This window comes from Pinus tabuliformis, chromosome 5_2, assembly GCF_031772625.1.
Source record: "Pinus tabuliformis cultivar Carrire ecotype Pingquan chromosome 5_2, CPIR1, whole genome shotgun sequence".
Taxonomy (NCBI): Eukaryota; Viridiplantae; Streptophyta; class Pinopsida; order Pinales; family Pinaceae; genus Pinus; species Pinus tabuliformis.
In genome coordinates, this window is record NC_142306.1 from 23,376,839 (window position 1) to 23,390,536 (window position 13,698).

Below are 13,698 nucleotides of genomic sequence, written 5' to 3' on the forward strand. Positions count from 1 at the left end.
TCAGGAGAAACTTTATTACCGCTCTTGAACACGACACTTTTCATTCACCTGGGTTGGGAAATCTTTTACCTCACAGTTGACTAAAACACTTTGAAAATCTTTAACCGGGTTCAGGGATCAACTTTGAGTTATTCGTCACCAAACCATCTGTTGTGTCGTTATGTGTTCAAGAGGTCTGCAAGCAAAACTTTCATCTGCAAAATACTTGTCATCCAGTGACCATCCCTGAGTCAGTCCTTACAGCAACATTTCTTCAACTTGAACAATGATTTCGTGTTGCAGGCTTGCCTGCAACGGGTCGCTTTCTATCGACATCGACACATTATCTAGAAAGATGACTTAGGAATCGACAGTACCTTGAAGTCTGCATGCATCAATGGCAGGTTTCTCGCCTTTGACGTCAGTTTACATCATTGACTTTCGATCAAAGGATTCCGTGAAGTGTTCGACATCAAAACATCTATTCACATTTCACGGGTTGTGCTTGGTACTTTGAGGACCATTGACATTACTGGTGGTTTCTCTCACGCTTGCTAACAGTTTACATCATTGACTGGTAATCAAGTGGTTTCTACCATGTTCGACATCGAATCATTTAATCACATGGCTAGAATCGTACCAATTCGGGAAGTAGAAGTGAAGACCCTGGATCTAGTTTCTACCATCCAGGCTGCGAGGAGTTTTGTATTCATTATCTATGTAGACTAATCATAAACAGATGGCTGCGTCCATACTGTGTCTACAAAAGTCTATAAAAATGATGTACTGCAAGATCATTCCTATATCAGAATAGTTAGTCCATTAGTTAAAGTTTTGAATCTGAGTATGGGAATGCCTACCTCAGTGATGATATAATCTTATCCATGTATTTTGTGTTGAAAATTGCAGGTTCCAACCAGGCCATCCACAAGGCAATCCTTGAAATGATAAAGCGCTTCACCCTTCCTAGAATTACAAAACCCTATTCTATTCCAGGCTTCGCACTTTAGGGGGCAATCTGTTACACTAAAAAATGTCACCTTGACTACTTACAGTTAGTATGGCTCCAATCAACAAGTCATGCTACCCTCTTAGGCAAGTCTCATGCCTCTGTTATCCATCTCAAACTCAAAGAAGAGAGAAAGTCTTGTAAAAATCATGTTTATCTCTGGGGTCGCAGGTTCTCTCTAGCCTTACCTGCGGGGACGCTGATCATGTTCACAAAATATGCGTCCATGGACGCTCTGTATGTTAAGGGACAGGTGCGTCCCTCTGTAAAAGGCAAAATGCGCGAGTTTTATCTTGAAAAAGTTACTTGTGGTTACTTCTAGAACATTCTAGAGGTCGGTTTGATGAAATGGATGCGCCTCCAGTTGGTTCATGTATCTCTATTAAGGGGGAACCTATCCCATCAATAAGGGAGCTATCCCACCCATAGAGGGGGATGATCCCATTGATAGTGGACCTGAATAACCTCTTTACAGCACTATAAATGAAGGCATTGAGCCAGAAGGAGAGGAGGTTGGAGCTATACATTTTCTTTGGGTAAATGCTGCAGGATTTAGGTCTTCCATTAGAGCCTTTGTGAGGAGAGATTGTCTTCACTTGATTCTACTTGGGAGAGGGTGAGCTTTGTCAAAGTAGAGGAAAACCCTTGATGGACCCTGGGAGGAACTTGCACAACACCAAGGCCAGGTTGTAAGAGTTTCTTTGTTTCGTTATTAATACAAACTGGTTTATTTTTCTCAATAGCTTATGTTAATGAGTTATTTCATGTGTTCCTTGGTCTGCATGTTGAATATATGTTTTATTATATGAAATGCAAGTGCTTGGTAATTGTTTGATTGTTTGTGGTTGCAGGAATTGACTTGAAGGAGGAGCTCATCCGGATCGTCAAGAACGGACTTCAACAACAGCGTTTTGGAATAAGGTAAGCCTAAACACTTGTAGCTTTCATGTTGTAAAAGGTGTATTTAGAGAAAGATCACTCCATTTTGTCTTGTTTGTCATTAGAATGTCTTAGACTTCTAGGAAGGTCAGTCGTGTCCGCACCCTTGACAGATTCCGTGTGACACTTCATCAAACAACTGTTGATCCTCTCATACTATGCTCGGAGTGTCTTGATTCAAGCCATAGAGGGTTTTCTATCACCTGCATGCATGATATTTCCGATCATGAATTCAACTCCTCATGTTGTTCCAAACCTATGGACCTATGGCATGAGGGGGATGGTCCCCTTATAATATTTTCCTTCGGTACATCTTGGACATGTACCTTCATGCTCCTTTTGAATTCAAGATTCCCTATCACCATCTGACTCACAGGCCTCTGGTGCTATGTGTCAATGGACATGGTTCCCAGTGTACTTCCTATAACTTAATACATCCCTAAAATCAAAAGCATCTTTTAAAATTCTATTTTCAAACACGTACCTTTCCATCGACGAATGCCACCTTAAAACCTTCAATTTCCATTCCTGGGGTTCCTTGCTTCCTTGAAGGGTCGACCGTGTCCTTGATGACCTACATTTTTTCCATTTAGACACTCCTTCATATAAGGGCCGAACTCATAAACAATACATATACCTTTCCTTCCACCCTTAGATCCGAACTCCCCAATGAATTGATCTTTAGGTATGCCATTAGAAGTTTTGTTGCGCCATTCTGATAATATGGTCTGCTTCGACTTCACCCTAAGTGAATTATGAAGAACCCAATGATCCTCTTGTCTTGTCCCAACTGTCTTTGGTGATTGCTCTTTCACTCTTGCTTGGGCATTGTCTTCACCTCAGCTCTGATACCATGTTAAGTTTAGGTATGTTCTATGCTAAAGAAATTTACTTAAATTTTGATAGTTAGCAATCACATCAGCATTAAGATAAACTGTAGATAGAACATATATATAAAGCATAGAAGACAAGCCAAGACAAGAGGACAGAAGATGTGGTGCAAGCCATGGACAAACCCCACAATGTGTGGGGAAACCCTTTGATCAAATATTCTTTTATCTTCAAAGTTCAGCAGAGAAAGAGAGAGAGAGTAAATTTACAACATAAGTCAACACTTTGACTTATCTAGATCTAGCATAGATCATTTCGTATAATGATGAGATTAGTTGAAGACATTTTGCTTCAACTGGTTCTCAAGGTGACTCCTTCACCTATCATCATGCTGCATTTGGTCCTCTAGTTGCACCACTGCATACTGCACCATGCTATACTAATCATGATTATCATCATGTTGTCCATGTCCATGATCTTATCCATCATCATACTACACAAACTAATGTGCATCATCAACATGCTTTTTCCCTTGCTCCATGTATCATTGTGCTGCCCATGTCCATGATCTCATAGCGTTGCCCATATATCTCATGATGTTGTCTATGTTCATCATGTTGCCCATATATCTCATGATGCTGTTCATAATGCCCTTCTATTGCTTCATTATATGGTTCATATACATATCAGCCTTAGCTGCTTGCTATGGCTTGCAGCCTAGCAAAGTAGCTAGGCTATAGTTCCATGCAATCCCATTATACACAGCATATATATAACCATGACTGTGTTTACCTCTTCATCACTGCGGCTTGATGAAAGTAGCATTCTAGACTTCCTAACCGGCATATAGACTGTGACTACCTAGCGTATAACCATTCATGAAGTTGTTGTGTATCCACTTGCGTGTATTACTATGTGTGTATATATTCATTGAGTTTGTTACATATCCACCTGCGTTATGCGTAAATCTATTACTTCAATCATGAGCCTCTATGTATTAGGGCCTGTATATGTCCATGACTGTGTTCCATACATCATGAAGCATATATATATGATTGCGTGGCCACTACAGCTTCATTCCCATATGCGTATATGATTGTGTTCCAAGATATAATGACTGCGTGGTTGTGACCAGCGGCATATTAGCTCCTTATATCAATGACAATGTATACATGACCTTCATTGACTGCGTGTAATCCTCTTCAGTGGTTCTTTATACATGTCTGTGGCTTGGCTTCATATGCCTTGGCTCTCTTTGGCCCACAGATCTGTGGCTTCTTAACCCCTATAGACTGTGGCTTACTGCGGTTGGTCTTTGTTCCCTTTTCTTAGACAGGAACTCCACGCCTTAACTACGGCTTCACCTCCTCGTGACTACGGTTATGACTGTAGAATGTGGTTTGACTATCTCTACCCTACGTATGGTTCAAGAACAGCATCGTATAAGTATTTTCAAGAACTGTGTATTAGTAATTGTTGTGTGTATAGAAGGTGATAGCATATAATGTTCATTTGCTATGCGTAGTTGCTTCCATTGCCAACGTTCATTGTTGTGCGTTAGAGCTATGGCATCATAGGCTAGCGTATATTCTCATGGTGTCTCTCTCTTACTCTAAAAACCCCAAAACGTGGAGAGGAGGAGATCACCTGAAGAATGTGTGTGCCAAATGACATCAAATCCTCTTCTATTTATACCAAAAATGTATAGGTTGAATAGACATGACGTTTGGGCTTCTTGAACCTACGTAAGAGCTGGTCGGCTTGATAATAATTACATAATCAAAATAAATTCATATCTCCATAAATACTTATTGGAATCGGATGATCTTTGGATCAATCCTACACCTCTCGATGAGAGGGATCCAATAAAAATATTAGCTGCCATAAATAAGCTGACCCACATGGAGTTTGGCCCTAGTTTCCAATTTTGACAATAGTTCATCTCATACTAAGTTGAATTACTATTGCATTGACATTCATCAGTATGGTAAAACTAACGTATCTCACGATGGTCTCACCCTAGCTCGCGTTCCCTATTGGTGGGTGAACAATCCAAAAATTGGTGAATTCTGCTACACAATGAGAGGAAGTGATGACATCAAAGCATAGAAAAGAAACGTTGCTATGAACACTTGGCTGCCACAAGCCAGTTATCCATGTGGTAACTTTTCTGACACCTCTAGCTTCAAATTCTGAAAATCTAAAGGATCGATAGGCCATGCTTTCATGGTTTGTATTCATACTAAAAATCAAAATCAAATAATATTTTACCCTTTTGTTCCACATGAGATTTCTATTCTTGTTGAGCTCATCTTAGGACACCTGCGTTATCTTTTAAAGGATGTGCTGCCCCAGCCAAACTCCCCACCTGATAATGTCTTGCACCTGGATTTACCAACCAAAACATGCCTTAAGGCCAAAAATAGGGGCAGTGCCCCATCTCCGCCACCTAGAATAAGAAAAATAATGTTAAAAGTAGTGGTATGTCACTTGCACCGAAAATGGCTCCCGCTTATTCTACATCTCTCATGTCATTTAACAATGTCAGACTATAGTCAAGCTCAACAGGGTCTTCTTTCCCCACTAATTCTTTCAAGCCCATTCCCTTGGTGGTGGTTTTGCTAGATATTAGATAGGGATATTGGGAAGCTCATTAATCCATTCATGCGCATCACTAATTATAGGATGAGGCATTTGGCTACCTTAAGAGAGTCATAGTTACTCCCATTGTTTACCCGCGCTTGGTTGAATTTCTTCACTTTGACATTCAGAGCACTAGGCAGAAATCAAATTGCGTCAGCATACATAGGGACCATTGCAATGCTTTTTTTTAATTAAACAGTTGGATTCCCCTTGTCTGTACCAGTTCTGAGTTGATTGTTCACCACCTAGGGAAAATCCCCTCGTAGGGGGCATTGTACAACCATAGCGCAATCTGCATGTGACTACCCACCCACACCAAGAGAAAACCTCAAGTAGACTACCAACAGCCCATGAGTTGAGGGCACAAAACCCTAGGCTTAGCCCTCAGATCCAATCCTTTTCCCAAAGTTACAGATCCTTTTTGTTGACTTCCCTTACCTACATTGTTCTATTGACCAGAGGTCGTTCACCTTCTAGACCTGATGCATTATGAGTATGATCGGGCATGAACGATACTTGGTACTCCAAATTTTCAAGGACCACCAAGGGCACACCAGACACTACAAGACATATGGTGCTCTTCCAGCTGCAGGACCCTATCTCCAGGTGAACCAATTCGAGGGTGGGCAAGATATTAAAAAGAAAAGATAACTCTTTCTGAGGCCCTCGATGACGTTTCCAGAGTTCCTAACATTGCCGCTTGCCCCATTGTCCTGGTTCAGGAATATTAACTCGATTCCTTTCGATGCTCATGTAGAGTGCACCCTTGATGCAAGGCTTCACCATCTCTTAGGATTGACTAACCCATGTCCAAGTGTTGTTCACATGGAACCTTTCCCCACTTCAGTCTTCAAATTTCTCATTTGAATATTTGCTACTACCACCAAAATCTACATTGGGGGCTGATCCACTCAAGCTCATGTCCAAGGTTTCTCAATGACCCCCACATCCTCCTACTCATCGAGGTTAGGAAATTGCTGCGATGGTAAAGCATAGGTTTCGTGCTTCAATGCCATCCATTTTCCGAGCCAGTTGATTCGGTAGGTGAGTTGTTATGCACTCCTTAACGGATTTCAACTTCCATGACCACCATCCTACTCTCTTAATCAACCAACACCCTTTGTGGGATCTAGGTTAGCATGTAATTTGGCACTATAACTCGACTTTCGGTTCATTCTACATTTCTAGTTCTGCTTAACAAAAATGGCCCACCTGGAGCTCTTGATTCCATGGCACAACTCAATGGAGCAGCCCCACCCTCTAACCTATTTACAGTTTGAGAATAGGTCAACGGTGTTATGCCCTTGATTCCTATAATAATTTGGTTTACCCGATAAAAGCACTCGTGAGCTCCAGCTATCTAGAGGGAAACTTTGGAGGAAACCAACTACTAGATGGTTCGATTAGTATTCTACCCCTATACCCAAGTTAGATGAATGATTTTTACATCAGTATCACTACCAGCCTTGACCAAAGTTTCCTATGGCTTCGCCCTGCTCAGGCATAGTTCACCATCTTTCGGATCCCAACAGGTGTGCTCACACTCAAACCCTTCACAAAAGCTCAAGGTTGGTCAATGATACACCCCCTAGAGAGGGGATCTCGCTCGTTAACTTCCTTGATCCTTGTAGGCTTTCAAACCCACCGACTCGCACACATGTTAGACTCCATGGTCCGTGTTTTGAGACGAGTCAAATGGAAATCCCGCCAACCAACACCACCAGTGCGCAGGTGCACACGACTCGCCACAAGGGTGCACACTTTGTTCCTTGACCACCGCAATAGCAAACCAATAGGTAGTAATCCACCCACGCTTGTGCAGATGCAATAGCCTGTGTTGGTTTTCACCTCATGCTAAGTGGTGGACTAGCCTAAGCCATTCCACATCTGACCCAGATGCATTGATAGCCTCCATCCACTTCCCTCTTGGCAATTTCAAGCACTGTGTAACAATATTTTCAAAGTCCTTCTCATCTTTCACTCGTGGTACTTTTTTTCTTTCAGTCTCTCACCCATATTTAGCCTTGGACAGAATTTACCACCTAATTAGGGTTGCATTCCCAAACAACCCGACTCATCAACAACACCTTGTGATGTGGCAGGGTCCCTTCTCGACGGGGCTGACACCCTCTTAAGCACCCCCTTCCAAGGGAATTGGCCTAGGTCCACCGCTGAGAATGCTTCTACATGCTACAATTCAAGTGACATTGCTAAATGAATTTCATGGTGGGATCTTCCCAGTTCACTTGTCACTACTACGAGAATCCTTGTAATTTTCTTTTCCTCCAATTAATTATATGCTTAAACTCAGTGGGTGTTCTCACCTGAGCTGAGGTCGCAAGCTGGAGCTAAATCGCCCTACCCATTGAGAGGACAAGAGAGAACAAAGCAAGTTCGAGCAATGCCACAAAAAACATGCATAAGCTAACACTGACTACTTATCCAATGGGACAAGATCACCATTTGCCAATGCACACCATGAAACATCGCTTGAGGTATTTCAAACAACTGCACCACATTGGCCATGGATGACCAGCTCCACTTCCCCCTAACATATTATAGGGAGCACATTTGAATGGGATGCAACACCCAAATAGACATGCCCTCGACCGAGGCCTCGAGCACAAATTGCATTCAAAAACTCTAGCCGAGATATCCATTATCGAGAGTCGTTTCCACGTATTACCAACAAGAGCTAATATATCCATTGTCGAGAGTTGTTTCAACGTATTCCCAACAAATCCACCACAACACTGAATAGGGGCACCCCCGATGACAAATGTAAGGCTAGGGGCCAAAAGGAATAAGTGAAGAAAACAACATGAAAGAAAGAGATATCAAACATGGCTACCAACTCACAAGGGGAGGCTCATACAAAGAACAAGCTTCCCCAAACCTGTGCCTTCACAAAAGGGGGGAACTATAGGGGACGATGACGGAGAAGGACTAGGGTGGCCACCCCGGGAGCTTGCATTGTGTTTTGTCCTTCCTGAACACCAATCCATAACAATCCCACCTTTTCTCCATAAATATTGGGGACAAAAGGAAGAATGGATGAAAACAACATGAAAGAAAGAGATATCAAACATGGCAACCAACTCACAAGGGTAGGCTGAAATAGAGAACAACCTTCCCAAACTCTGTGCCTTCGCAAAAAGGGGGGAACTGTAGGGTACAACAACTAAGAAGGACTAGGGTGGCCACCTAAAGAACTCACACTACTTTCCGTCCTTCCTGAACACCAATCCACAACAATCCCACTTTTTCTCAATAAAGCTAGGGGCCAAAATGAAGAAGGGAAGAAAACAACATGAAAGAAAGAGATATCAAACAATGCTACCAACTCACAAGGGGAGGATCAAACATAGAACAAGCTTCCCCAACCTGGTGCCTTCATAAAAAGGGGGGAACTGCGGGAGACGACGATCGAGAAGGACTAGGCTAGCCACCCTGTGAGCACGCACTATGTTTCATCCTTCCTAAACACCAATCCACAATAATCCCACCTTTTCTCCATAAAGCTAGGTGCCAAAAGGAAGAAGGGAAGAAAAGAACATGAAAGAAAGAGATATCAAAAGTGGCTATCACCACACAAGGGGAGGTTGAAATAGACAGCAAGCTTCCCCAACTTCATGCCTTGGAAAGAAGGGGGCAACCATAGGGGACGACGATCGAGAAGGACTAGGGTGGCCACCCGAGGAACTTGTACTACTTTTAATCCTTCTTGAACACCAATCCACAACAATCCCACCTTTTCTCCATAAGGCTAGGGGCCAAAAGGAAGAAGGCAAGAAAACAACATGAAAGAAGGAGATATCAAATGTGGCTACTGGATCACATGGGGAGGCTGAAACAGAGGACAAGCTTCCCAAACGCTGTGCCTTCACAAAAAGGGGGAAATTGTAGTGGATGCCAATCAAGAAGGACTAGGGTGGCCACCCCAGGAACTCGCACTACATTTCATCCTTCTCGAACACCAATCCAAAACAATCCTACCATTTCTCCATGATCCTAGGGGAAAAAGGAACAAGGGAAGAAAACAACAACAAAGAGACAAAAATCCCAAGAAAAGAGAGAGGCTCAACGACATGCTGAGAATATGTTTCCTAACCATAATGAAAGAAAACAAAGCACTCAATCGAAGCATCCCACCTCTTCACATCCTCCCACATACATTATGGCACAACACCCTTTCTAGCTTACAACATAAAAGGAAGAAATCAAACAACCAATAAAATAAATCACAACCTAAAGTTGACCACTAGAAAAGATGAGGGCCATGACGAGACTAGTGTCTGGAGCATTTTACTAAGAGGTAAACAACCCTCCAACCCAACACAAGGCTTCAAACGACAAATACACTAATAGCAAATCCACCCCGCTATTGCACCCATCGGTGTACAAAACACCCAAAAACCTTTCCAGCAAGAGCATCAAAGGGGTTCAAGAATAAAACCTCAAAGAGGAGTTGTCACGGGCCAACACTCAATGCTAGAGAAAGACACGGGTCACAAATACATCGATGGTGCAAAGCCACTAATGAGAGGTATGCCCACAGAACGCAACCATGCAACCAAGAAATGACCAAATCGTACAAAAGCCCCAGAATCCAAAGGGAGAAACAAAGACACAACCTACTACTTCTTTCCTTAAAAGGGGAGTGGCTCATGAGAGGACAATGAATTCCCTTGAAGGAAAGGGCATGACATAATAATTCCAACACATTCCCATTGGCGGGGAAACTTACAATCTCGATGGAGCTTAGATCGAGGGAGGGGTTTTTCATTACCTAGACACCCAACCCTTCTGTGAGGGAATATCGAGGAATTGTAGAGAGGACTAGGGTGACTAGACCAATGGGTTGAACTGTTGTTCATCCTTCCCATATTGACCCCACCCTGACAATTTCCCCTCACATAATGTTTGAGGTACTAGGCGCACATGAAACCACTCCCTTGACCCAACCACCAACAAAAATGCTCACCCAGGAAACACATAAACAACCACCACCTTTTCAAGAGAACCAAATATGGAGGCCCGCACCCTTTGACCATGCCTTCTAATGAAAAAGATACCAAGCACCACCACTATAATAAGTCTAAATTTATCCATCATATTTCACAAGCACCTCAACTATAGCAACCATGCCATGCCGAACAAATCATTGGAGAGGGATCCTAAGAAGCAAGCTTCTAAAACCCCTACAGAAATAGATTGGGGGAAAGAAAAACAAGGGATGGGTGGAAAAATAAAAAGCATGGCTTGTAAGCACATGTGGAAAAAAAGCGTGACCTCAAGACAAGCAACCAACAATGTTCCCGCCAAACACCAAACCTGCTCCCATAAAGAAACACCACACGGGCCCACATTGCAATCGAAAACCACCCAACCCAAACAAAAAAAGAAAACCACTGCTATCAATTATCTTACCATAGGTTCACCTATGGTAAAATTGTTAATACTTCTCCTTCCTCTAAATGATAAGGCTCAATTAAATTCTCATGATGTTGACGATGGCAAACCACCATCATCGATGCAATCTAAACACTTCACCAAATCATTCAATCAGTAGGAGCGACAAGCGATGTGTACAAAGGCGAGGGATGTAGTCAACATGACTTGATGACATGAACTTACAAGGAATTCCTTTTTGAAGGCCAATAATTGCAATGGTCTATCCCCATCATGATGCAATTAGATAAGATTTCCCGATCCTCTCGAACTAGGAGGAAAAAGTCATTGGTTGAATTAGTGTAGCGCATGTGTGGCCTAGAACATCTAAGGACATCAGAGACTTGTTATTGACTCAAATTCCATGGCCTAAATGACCACAGTCCCTCTAAGAAGATGGCCAATTTCAAATCATCGAAATTAACCAGACAAACTGCTCCACTAACTAAGAATGACCATGCACCACCACCCATAGAATCAAGAAAGAGTTGTCAATTTGCCAATCCTTACTATGTCTGGACTCTGAACGTGCTAAGTTTCCCTATGTTGCATCCAATTAAGCCACAGGATCCACTCCTAGTGGTTCCCTTCCATCAATTCCTTTATATTTTAGCCCTGCAACCATACTCCCCTCGGAACCCAAACACTCTGATTTCTCAGAAGCTGGTGGAAGTGTCCTTAGAGCAACATCTGTCGATCCCTGCTCGACATAATTTATTGTTGAGTCTAGGATGATATCTAATCATCTTTTAGCCGCCAAATTTCATTATTGATTAATGAAAACATCCTTTGAAAATCCTTTCGAGGTGGTCCATCTTTCACAAATCAAAGATTTTCACCTCTGACAATGAAATACGAATGCTCGCGACAGTCCCTATTAATCATTACTTTGGTACAGAAGGCCAACACAATAGGACTAGACTCCTATCATGTTATTCCATGCTAATATATTTAGAGGATAAGCTCACTTTGAGAACTCTAATTTTTTCAAAGTAACAGCGCCAGAGCCACGACCCAGCTAATTAAGGCCAAGAGCATGCCACTGACAAAAGGGATGGAAGGGCAGGTTCACTCTGAGTAGGTGGAGCGACCTTTATGACCCAAGATCCAACTACAAGATTTTTAACTACAACAACTTAAATATATGCTACTGGAGATGGAATTACTATGGCTGGTGGCACCAGAACTACCCTCCAATGGATCCTCATTAAGGAATTTAGATTGTACTCATTCCAATTACCAGACTCGGTGAGCCCAGTATTGTTATTTATTTTCACTACCTCCCCATGTTACGATTGGGTAATTTGCATGCATGTTTCCTTCCTTCAATGTGGTAGCCATTTCCGAGGCTCCCTCTCTCGAATCAAACCCTAATTCTCCATCACCCATCACCACCATGGTAGGCCTCTATTCTACCATCAAATGTTGATAGGGATAAATTTGAATGAAGAATCAGCAACACAAGGGTTGTGGGATCCATCAGGTTATCATGATTAATCGGACAAGAGGGCAAGCTCGTGCTGGCATTTTATCTAAAAAATTCAACCCTTCCAAAGAGTCTGGAGTTGGTGCATGTATTACCTCTAGAGTTACTACGGTTATCTGAGTAGTATGGTACCATAAAAAAAAAACTATAACTGATTTAATGAGCCATCTATAATTTCACAATCTAAATTAGTTCATACTTAGACATGCATGGCTTAATCTTTGAGACAAGCATATGAATACTAACAGGATCAACCAGGTAGCACCCTCCCACTTTAAAAGGCATTCTGGGCACTCTCTTACCAAGAGCTAACTTGAACACCCATCAAGTCAAAGATATATTGAAATATCATGTATAAATGTTATGCCTTGGGCCTCTTACATCCCAAGAAGGAAACAAACACAACATGTCAAGGACATGGTGAAGAAATGGGTAGACCTGTCGAGTCAAAATGCACCAAGGCCACTTTGGAGTTTGCGAACATGCCCCAAACAATAAGAAAATGAGCGATCACTCACTCACTCCCTTAGAAATCCCTCCAAAAACCTCCACACCCCACACCAAGGCCACCTAAGAGTCCACTGGGACAATAGCAGTGGTGGAACTCAATCTCCCAATCACTTGTGGTAGCCCCAATGCAAAGGAAATAAATGGAGAATGACACACCACGCATCCTCTATATTATAAATGAGCCCCAACCGTCCCAACCCCGCACCAAGGCCACCAAGGAGTCCACATAGAAAATAGCAATGGTGGACCTTGATCTCTTGATCGTCTACAGTAGCCTCGATGCAAAGGAAAAGGAAGGAAATAAAAAGAGGATGACAAGGTGAAAATCCTATCTTAGAGAGGCCATACAAACCTCCCCGTCCTGCACTGATACCACCTAAGAGTCCACCTGGATAGAAGCAACAATGGACCTTGATTAGATGATTTCCTATGCCAGCCTCGATGCAAAGGCAAAGGAGGGAAATAATACAAGCAAACCAAGCCTACAAACTCCCTTAGAAACACTCCCCAACCCTCCCTAGCCTACATAGAGGCCACCTAGGAGTCCACCTGGACAACCCCAATAATGGACCTCAATCGCATGATGTCTTGTAGTAGCCTCAATGGAAATGAAAAGGAAGGAAATAAAACAATAGCGATTGAGCCCACAACCTCTCTTAGAAATGCCCCCTGGTACTCCCATCCCCACACCGAGGCAACCTAGGAATCCACCTGGACAACAACAACAGTGGACCTAGATCACTTGACCATGTACGGAAACCATGATATGAAGGAAAAGGAAGAAAATAAATGCAAATAAAGAGGCTCACTACACAATACAAGAACATACCAAACAGGATTAGGGATCAGG

The 13,698-nt window shown here is 42.5% G+C and overlaps 1 non-coding gene and 1 pseudogene across 1 annotated transcript; both read right to left on the reverse strand.

Annotated features, from left to right (window-relative positions):
• Nucleotides 1-4,380: 4,380 nt before the first annotated feature.
• LOC149157424 (25S ribosomal RNA) lies at nt 4,381-7,739 on the reverse strand. Its single transcript, XR_016262144.1, has one exon. It is a non-coding gene; the product is annotated as a 25S ribosomal RNA (ribosomal RNA).
• Nucleotides 7,740-10,819: 3,080 nt separating this feature from the next.
• LOC149157425 (18S ribosomal RNA) lies at nt 10,820-12,599 on the reverse strand (annotated as a pseudogene).
• Between the last annotated feature and the right edge of the window lie 1,099 nt (nt 12,600-13,698).